This window comes from Nerophis ophidion, linkage group LG23 (genome assembly GCF_033978795.1).
Source record: "Nerophis ophidion isolate RoL-2023_Sa linkage group LG23, RoL_Noph_v1.0, whole genome shotgun sequence".
Taxonomy (NCBI): Eukaryota; Metazoa; Chordata; class Actinopteri; order Syngnathiformes; family Syngnathidae; genus Nerophis; species Nerophis ophidion.
Window position 1 is genome coordinate 30,187,653 of NC_084633.1, and position 10,000 is coordinate 30,197,652.

At 39.4% G+C, this 10,000-nt stretch overlaps 2 long non-coding RNA genes across 2 annotated transcripts in view; one reads left to right on the forward strand and one right to left on the reverse strand.

Annotated features, from left to right (window-relative positions):
* The window catches only part of LOC133541039 (uncharacterized), a 26,965-nt gene extending 19,320 nt beyond the window's left edge, over positions 1–7,645 (forward strand). Inside the window, exon 2 of the long non-coding RNA XR_009803778.1 lies at positions 6,621–7,645. This is a non-coding gene — a long non-coding RNA (uncharacterized LOC133541039). The remainder of the gene's footprint in view (positions 1–6,620) is intronic.
* Positions 3,195–4,496, reverse strand: LOC133541038 (uncharacterized). The gene is made up of 3 exons (XR_009803777.1): positions 4,363–4,496; positions 3,418–3,464; positions 3,195–3,337 (listed from the first exon to the last, which is right to left on the reverse strand). It is a non-coding gene; the product is annotated as an uncharacterized LOC133541038 (long non-coding RNA).
* Positions 7,646–10,000: the final 2,355 nt, after the last annotated feature.

The following is a 10,000-nucleotide window of genomic DNA, read 5'->3' on the forward strand; positions in this document are numbered from 1 at the left end:
TCGACGGTATCGAAAGCAGCGCTAAGATCGAGGAGCAGCAACATAGATGACGCATCAGAATCCATCGTTAGCAATAGATCATTAGTCATTTTTGCGAGGGCTGTCTCCGTGGAGTGATTTGCCCTGAAACCGGATTGAAAGGTTTCACATAGATTGTTAGACGCTAAGTGTTCATTTAACTGCTCCGCAACAATTTTTTCAAGGATTTTTTAAATAAAGGGAAGGTGAGACACCGGTCGGTAATTTACCATGAGGTCAGGATCGAGGTTAGGTCTTTTAAGAAGAGGATGAATAACCGCTTTTTTGAATGCTAGGGGAACACTGCCCGAGGAGAGTGATAAGTTTATAATATTTAGCACTGATGGACCTAATAATTCAAAGAGCTCCTTGATCAGTTTCCCAGGAAGAGGGTCAAGTAAACATGTTGTCTGTTTTATTCCATTTACACGTTGTAACAATTCCTCTGTTATTTCCTCAAAACGAGAGAAACTATTTTGGAGGGCAGTATTCGCCGTATATACAATCGTGTCAGTGTTAATAGAACCCCGTTGTAGCTGAGACGCATTGTCTTTAATCTCCTTTCTAATGACTTCAATTTTCTTACTAAAGAATTGCATAAAGTCATCAGCTGAGTGGGTTGAGCTACTGGAAGGAATCCCTTGTTGGGTTAGCGATGCTACCGTACTAAACAAAAATTTAGGATCGTTTTTATTACGGTGGATGAGATTTGAGTAATATTTAGCTTTAGCTAAGGTAAGCATGCGTTTATAAGTTATTAAACCATCACTCCATGCTTGATGGTGCACCTCAAGTTTAGTCGTGCGCCATTTGCGTTCCAGCTTTCTACATAATAATTTCTGAGCTCTAGTTTCTTCTGTAAACCACGGGGTGCGCTTTTTTGGAGCCTTTTTTAACTTTAGCGGTGCTATGTTATCAATGGTTTCGCGCAGGGCGTCGTTAAAGTTGTTAGTGAGGTTATCAATAGAGCCCACATACTTTGGGAATGGTGCCATTACCGAGGGCAGTAGGTCAGCAAGAGTTGTCGTTGTGGCTGTATTAATGTTGCGGCTGCTATAGCAGGTATTATTATTATTAGTTTGACGAACATGCGTCTGAACCTCGAATTTTATAAGGTAATGATCGGACAATACTTTAGTATACGGGAGTATCGTAACTTTGGAAACGGTGATGCCCCTGACAAGCACTAGGTCTATCGTATTACCGTTGCGATGCGTGGGTTCATTTATTATTTGTGTGAGACCACAGCTATCAATTACAGTCTGGAGCGCTACGCACGGTGGGTCCGATGGGGTATTCATATGGATATTAAAGTCCCCCATTATGATTATATTATCGGCGTGTGTCACTAGATCAGCAACGAACTCTGAGAATTCATTAATAAAGTCCGAATAGGGCCCTGGGGGGCGGTAGATAACAGCCAGGTGTAGAGGCAGCGGTGTGACAGACCTCATAGTAAGCGCCTCAAACGATTTATATTTATTATTTATGTTAGGACTAAGGTTAAAGTTTTCGTTGTATATTAGTGCGACCCCCCCACCCCTTTTGAGCGGACGGGCAATATGCGCATGTGTAAAGTTTCGTTTGGTTTAAGCCAGGTTTCGCTGAGACCGATGACGTTAAGATTGTTGTCTCTGATAATATCATTAACTAACAACGTTTTAGGAGACAATGATCTTATGTTTAAAAAACCTATATTATAGGTAGTGGGCTGTTTTAGGGAGTTTTTGATCAAATTATCCGTAGTAGCAATATTAATAATGTTGTGTTTATTATGCCCAGTGCATTTAGTATAGTTACGACCATATCTAGGAATTGATACGACAGGAATTTTCCGATTGTTTGATTGTTGCTTTGATAAACTGCACGCATCATGGTTAGCCACCTCAGTAACGGGGATTTTCCGATTGTTTGTTTGTTGCTTTGATAAACTGCACACATCATGGTTAGCCATCTCAGTAACAGGGATTTTCCGATTGTTTGTTTGTTGCTTTTATAAACTGCACGCATCATAGTTAGCTACCTCAGTAAAACACATGTCCAACTCTGAAACACTCAAAGCAGAAAAAACTTGTTCTAATTTAACTGACTCCTTACCCAGACCAGTAGTCTCGCATCTTCCATTTAAATCCGGCTTCAGGATGGAGGGAAGTGGTGTTCTGTGGGGATTAGCCTTCTGCTTTGTTTTTAGCCCCGCTCGACATCCGCGTTTCCGAACACACCGCTGGCGTCTGCTCCGTAGACGGCCCCCGCTGCTACTAGACTCCCCTGCTTCACAGGCCGCTGGATGTAGCCGCCGATGTATTCCCATGCTAGTTAGCAAGTCTAGCACGCAGGTGTCTATCAGTCCAAAACGGCCCGATTCGTCCACATCCAGAAGTGTCTGGCGGTCGTACGTGATCACGGAGTGACCACGATGTGAGCCAGCCATAAAGTTTGTGGAATTGTCCGGTATTTCTGCCAAATGTTCCATCTTTAGCAGGAGCTCCTCGAGAGCGCAGCCCGTCCGGGCGCCGCCATCTTGGAACCAATCATCTATGGAAATGTATGCATATTTATGCAAATATATGTATATATTTATGCGAATATATGTATGTATATATTTATGTGAATATATGTATGTATATTTATGTAAATATTTATATATTTACATAAATATGTGTATGTATACATATGTGTGTTTGTATGTATGTGTATATATATGTGTGTGTATATATGTGTGTATATATATATATATATGTATATATATATGTATGTGTATATACGTATGTATATATATATGTATGTATATATGTATTTATATATGTATATATAAATATATATGTATATATATATATGTGTATATATGTACATATGTATATGTATGTATATATTTGTGTGTGTACATACCTATACATATGTATGTATGTATATATGTATGTATGTATATGTTGTAAATACAAATCTTTATATATGGTGGTCCTAAACTGGTAGGCATTGTTCAGAGGTCTTAAGAAGGTAACAAATACAAGAATGTATGTGAATGATTGTGTGTTCATTATAGCGTCGCACCTCCTGCTGGACGTTGCATGTCACTGCCATACGGTACATTATTATTATTGTTCTTGTGTTTCCTACATCAAGTTTATAGTAAGTAATACAAAGTAACACGTTTGCATGAAAATGAAGGCCAAACAAAGATTGCACATGACTTTATTACAACACAATGTCAACAAACGTGATCACACAGGAAAGTACTACAGTGTACTTCTTTTGCCTTGCTTTTTTTCACGTTTATTTCCAGCGGCCGCCCACCTTCCCTTTGCCTTGTCCCTTTTTACTGCAACACACACAGCAAACGATGAAGGGGGAAAAAAACAGAACAACCACTAATTACATTTAGAATTTTTGACTACTTACAATTTCAATTTCTGAGCATGTTGGATTCTGTTGAGCAGCACGATGATCTGGGAGGAGGAAAAACAAACAAGTTCTGTTCAGGACAATCAGGAGGAAAGAAGGGGGGAGATTTTGCCCACAAAATGTTTAAAAACTATCGAAACAACTGAACTGTTTTTTAGTGTTATTACTTTTTATTAGTAGTGTGGAGCTCGTTTAAGTCGATGTCTCTCTTGGGCCGATTGCAGTTGTCGACATAAACTTTATGTCAACTTAGCGCTTGACACCGCTTACGCCGACAACCACTTGGTTGTCGGCGTAAGCGGTAGGGCATTATGCTATGGAGGAATTTAGTTAACCCCAATGTTATTAAAAAAGTATTGATTTTGATTTTAGAACAAAGAATCAAATCGATACCACTAAGAATCAAACCGCGTGGTGCCCAAAAGATTTACAGCCCTACTAATTATAGTTGCATGTTATAACAGGTAGAACTAGCCAAGGTAGAAAGATATCATCCAGTAACTAACGTGTTCGCATCATTCAATTTACTGCGTCTTAAACTCAATGACTTACCGTGGTTACTCGGTGTCGCCAAAGAAACAATTACTACCCCACTCAGTCTTAAAGACAGCATAAGTCCATTCCAGAAGGTTCCTGACAAATAGGTTAATGTTTTTCATATCTGCTGTTGTACTCTGTTTGAATAATTTCACTTTTTCTAACATTGCACACTTCCAAAATAAGAAAAGTATGTTTGATTCCTACTACTCAGTATCAGAGATGAAAAATAAAAATCTTGTGTGGGCACATCCCGACTGCGTATATTGTAACATGTTTTAATGAAAGCTGATATCTCACAGAGGTGAAGTGTGTGTGAGCACATCTCGGTGAAAAGAAGTGTTTCTGGGTCTGGGCTTTGTTCAACAGGAGTACAAAGTGGCGATCCCAGAGTGAAGTAGTCACCTCGTATTTCTGGTGCTTTATGTGCTCCATGTAGTCAAACTTCTCAGACTCCAGCTGGTAAACCCAGTTCCACATCTCCTGGGCTTGTTCTCTATTGGAGAAAGAAAAAAAAAAAAGAACGGATACAACTTTTATTGTTTTCTGTCAGACTGCCAGTCTGTTCATAAGGCGATGTAAACAATCAAACAAATCCTAAAATAAACACGGGGAGTTTTAGTTTTCCAGAGGAACATTAAACAGTGAGCCAAGTGTGTCCACAGGGGTCCGTTTGTGGTCCGCACCGCATCTTTTATTGGCTTGTGGAATATCCTAAAAATACAATCAACCATTCTCAGTCCAGTCACTGAATAGTATCTCCGCGGTCCTGCCGGCTTCATCGGCTCTCACCTGATCGGTTCTAGGGATGCAGGATTAATCCATTTTTAAATTGTCGTTTGTAATTAAGACAATAAAAAAGGAAATGTCCAAAATGGGATAAGGAACAACTGATCCGAGTAGTTTCTACTTCTGTTAGTTACTTTGTTAGCTTTTGGGAGTTTATGTAAGCTGCTCTGCAGAGACAACGATGTTCTCTCGATTTTTTCCATTCTGCTATAGATTCCTGAAAAAGTTACAGGCGCATTTCTCACACAAATTTCAGGAAATGTCCTATATTCCATAAGGAACAAATTTATTGGGGCTGATCCGGATCGCCGGATTATTAATGGGCGGTAAGGCCTGGTGGAGGTCTCTCAAAGTGTATTCTAGTCCAGAGGTGTCAAAGTCCTTTTCCCTGAGGGCCACATCGCAGTTATATTTGGCCACATTTTATTTACATTTTTAAAAACTAAAATGTAAAAAAAATATGGTAAGTTGCAATAGTTTCACCACAAAATGTAGTAAATGGAAAAACAGTGCTGCTGTTTTTATGGTAAAAAAGGCGGCTCAGTTGCCAGAATTTTACTGCAAAATGTACATTTATTTTTTACCATAAATTTAAAAAAAAAATGCATTTTTACAGTAAAAATTTGGTAGCTGAGCTGACAGTTTGTATGTTTTTTTTTTTTTTTTTACCGCAAATCAACAACTGCAGATTTTTCTATGTATTATTGTAAATGCCAACAAGGGACCACAGTTTATTACAGTAAAAAAAGTAATGATTTTTTCATTGAGAGAAAAATGCTGTAAAAACCACAGTAATTTTCATAATTTTACCATTGAATCTATTGCTACTTTTACATTGCACAATTTGATGTATAACTTGCTTTGAAATCATTATTATTATTATTTACTTCTAATTAAAAAACGGTTTGAACGTTTGATAATAGATTTTTGCATAATTAAACAATATTTAAGTGACACCCCGCAACCCCAAAAAGGACAAGCGGTAGAAAATGGATGGATGGATAATTTGCGATTGCATAGAGTACATTTTTTTTTCTCCCAAAATACAAAGAAAGAATACATTGAGTAAGACAAGTTACAGTACCTTATTGATACATACAGTATTATTTTTAGGCTTTCGAGGGCCAAATAAAATTAGTTTGAAACCTTTGTTCTAGTCAGTTCATAGACGCGACAGACATCCCTGTGGCGACAAATTGGCCACTCTGTCACACTGTTCAGCGAGGGAGGGGAACTATGCGTTCAAAGTGAAAGAAATTATTTATTTGGCGAGTAAAAACATCCGTAAGCAGATAACAGCCTCCACATGCCTAGAGAGCAAAGCATGTTAGAATGTTTGTTTCAGTGATGCAAAAAAACAGCAGTTTTTGGCAACACAGGAACTCTTTGTTTACAACTGCATAATACTCCTACTTCATCAACTCTCTGCAATTCCACACTGCTGCTAAGACTTATGGGTAATGTTGTTAGTCTTCCGATATCAATGCACAAAAAAAACCTCTGGAAGCCACCCAAACTTCATCATGTTCATCAGGATTAAAAACTTGATGACACATCTTAGGAAACATTGTTTTGCAATACTTTGTCCTCCCGGTGAAATATGTAAATCAGTGATGTTCAAAGTGTTGCCATTTGTGGAGCATTGTTTTATTATGGAACCGTATAGGACATTGTAGAAAAACAATAAACAACAAAAAAAATAAAAATAAATGGAAAACTAAACCAGAGTTAAAACTGGAAGTAGGTATACGTCACGATGTTTCGTAGTTTTATAAAGAAATCCGACATCTTTTTCTGTAGTCCAGACAGCATAATGATATATGAACCCTACAGGCGGAGTTTGGCATTTTCTCTTGTATTTTTTTTTACTGCAGGTTTATCCAGGAGTTTTGTTCTCAAACAATACGGACACTGGTTGAGCCGTTCCTGTTCGTCGTGACTGACTGCTCGCTGTTGCGAAAAAGTTAAGTATCGTTCTGTGTGCTTTTCATTGTTTTTCAGCTTTCTTTACTACTTCACAAACATACTTTGTAGTCCTATTTAACTTACAAATCACCCGATCTCTGTCTCACCCACCCCTCACTCAGCGAGCTAGCTGCTAAGCTAACGAAGCTAGCGCGGAGAAGGCGGCGCCGGTCTAAAGGAATCTGCCCTCGCATACCGTGACCACTTCCCTAAAGACATCAGGAACTTCACTCGGTGACAGAAAATACCGTGAGTATGACTCCCTGCGCTTAGTACACCGTTCTCATGGATAGGCTGGCTCTGCTAGAGGGCCGTGTACGCCAGTTAGAGCAGAATAATCTCGTAACTTTAGATGTTGTGGACACATCTGCTAGCGTTAGCTGTAGCGAGCTAACTAGCCCAGCTTGTAGCAGCTCTAAGCGGCCTATAAGCAACGGTGAACCGGTTGAGATGCATAATAGATTCAAACCCTTTAGCTAGTACTACACCCCAGTCTACCGGGCACCAGACCTTAGTCATAGGAGACTCCATCACCCGAAACATAAAGCTTAGCAAACCAGCCACAATTAAGTGTATTCCCGGGGCCAGAGCACCTGACATTGAAGCTAATCGTAGGGAGCTAACTTGCAACAGGCCTAGTAAACCCGTATGACGGGCTAATCGTACCACTAGTTATGCGAACATAGTTGTACACGTTGGCTCCAATGACACTAGGATGAGATAGTCAGAGATTAATCAATCAATCAATGTTTATTTATATAGCCCCAAATCACAAATGTCTCAAAGGACTGCACAAATCATTACGACTACAACATCCTCGGAAGAACCCACAAAAGGGCAAGGAAAACTCACACCCAGTGGGCAGGGAGAATTCACATTCAGTGGGACGCCAGCGACAATGCTGACTATGAGAAACCTTGGAGAGGACCTCAGATGTGGGCAACCCCCCCCCTCTAGGGGACCGAAAGCAATGGATGTCGAGCGGGTCTAACATGATACTGTACAAAAAGAAATATAGCCAGGACTTGTGATCTCGCTTGAAAGATGTCCAAGCATTGAGTAATTGTCTCTGGCCTCCTGCCTGGGAGAGGCAATGATGAGATATATAGCAGATTAGTCTCGCTTAACAAGTGGCTGGCTAGTTTCTGGAGACAACAGGGACTAACGTTTATTGAAATTAACCTTACCCCTAACCTAAATAATAAATACAATTTTTTTAAGGTGCTTATTACGAGGTCTGTCACACCGCTTCCTCTCTACCTGGCTGTTATCTACCAACCCCCAGGGCCCTATTTGGACTTTATCAGTGAATTCTCAGAGTTTGTTGCTAATCAAGTGACGCACGCCGACAATATAATCAGAATGGGGGACTTTAATATCCATATGAATACCCCATCAGACCCTCCGTGCGTTGGGCTCCAGACTATAATTGATTGCTGTGGTCTTACACAAATAAAAAATGAACCCACACATCGCAACAGTAATACAATAGATATAGTGCTTGTCAGGGTGTCACCACCTCCAAAGTTATGATACTTCCTTATACTAAAGTAATATCCCATCATTACCTTATAAAATTCGAAGTTCTGACTCATTGTCAACAAGCTAATAATAATAATAACTTCTACAGCAGCCGCAACATTAACACGGCCACAACGATGACTCTTGCTGGCCTACTGCCCTCGGTAATGGCACCATTCCCAAGTTATGTGAGCTCTATTGATAACCTGACTAACAACTTTTAACGACGCGCTGCGCAAAACCATTGATAGTATAGCACCGCTAAAGCTAAAAAGGTCTCCAATAAGGCATACCCCATGGTTTACAGAAGAAACTACAGCTCATAAATTATCATGCAGAAAGCTGAAACGCAAATGGCACGCTACTAAACTTGAGGTTTTTTATCAACCATAGAGTGATAGTATAATAACTTATAAATGCATGCTTACCTTAGCTAAAGTTAAATACTACTCAAATCTCATCCGCCTCAACAAAAACAATCCTAAAATGTGTTTAGTACAGTAGCATCGCTAACCAAACAAGGGACTCCTCCCAGTAGCTCCACCCACTTGGCAGATGACTTTATGAATTTCTTTAATAAGAAAATTGAACTGATTACAAAGGAGATTAAAGACAACGCATCCCAGCTACAACTGGGTTCTATTAACACAGATACGACGGATACTGCCCACCAAGATAGTCTCTCTCGTTTTGATGAAACATTAGGGGAATTGCTACACCGTGTAAATAGGATAAAACAAACATGTTTACTTGACCCGCTTCCTAGGAAACTTTATCAAGGCGCTTTTTTTATTATTAGGTCCATCAGTGCTAAATATTATAAACTTATCACTTTCCTCTGGCACTGTTCCCCTAGCATTCAAAAAAGTGGTTCCTCATCCTCTGCTCAAAAGACCTAACCTCGATCCTGACCTCATGGTAAACTTAAACTTAAACACAACTTCCGTTTATTTCGAAAATATGAAAAAATTGTTGCAGAGCAGCTAAATGAACACTTAGCGTCTAACAATCTCTGTGAATCCTTTCAGTCCGGTTTCAGGGCAAATCACTTGACGGAGACAGCCTTCGCAAAAATGACTAATGATGTATTGCTAACAATGGATTCTGATGCGTCAGCTATGTTACTGCTTCTTGATCTTAGTGCTGCTTTCGATACCGTCGATCATAATATTTTATTAGAACGTATCAAAACACAAATTGGTATGTCAGACTTAGCCTTGTCTTGGTTTAACTCTTATCTTACTGATAGGATGCAGTGTGTCTCCCATAACAATGTGACCTCGGACTACGTTAAGCTAACGTGTGGAGTTCCCCAAGGTTCGGTTCTCGGCCCTGCACTCTTTAGCATCTACATGCTGCCGCTAGGTGACATTATACGCCAGGGGTCGGGAACCTTTTTGGCTGAGAGAGCCATGAAAGCCAAATATTTAAAATGTATTTCCATGAGAGCCACATAATATTTTGGTAACACTTTAGTATGGAGAACATAGTCACCATTAATTAGTAACATATTGGTTCTTAATTAGTCATTATTAAGAACTTATTTAGGCCTTATTATATACAAGCAGAAAGTCATTAAGAGTCTTCACTCAATAACCTCAGAATTATTGCCTATTAGTAACCCTAACTCTTATATGTTCCCCTAGTGTCTAATTAAATCTCTGTACTTAGAATGTGTTCCCCATACTAAAGAGTTACCAATATTTTTTAATGAATACAACTAAATGTGTGCATTTTTAAGTAAGACTAACATTTTTAGAGTATAATA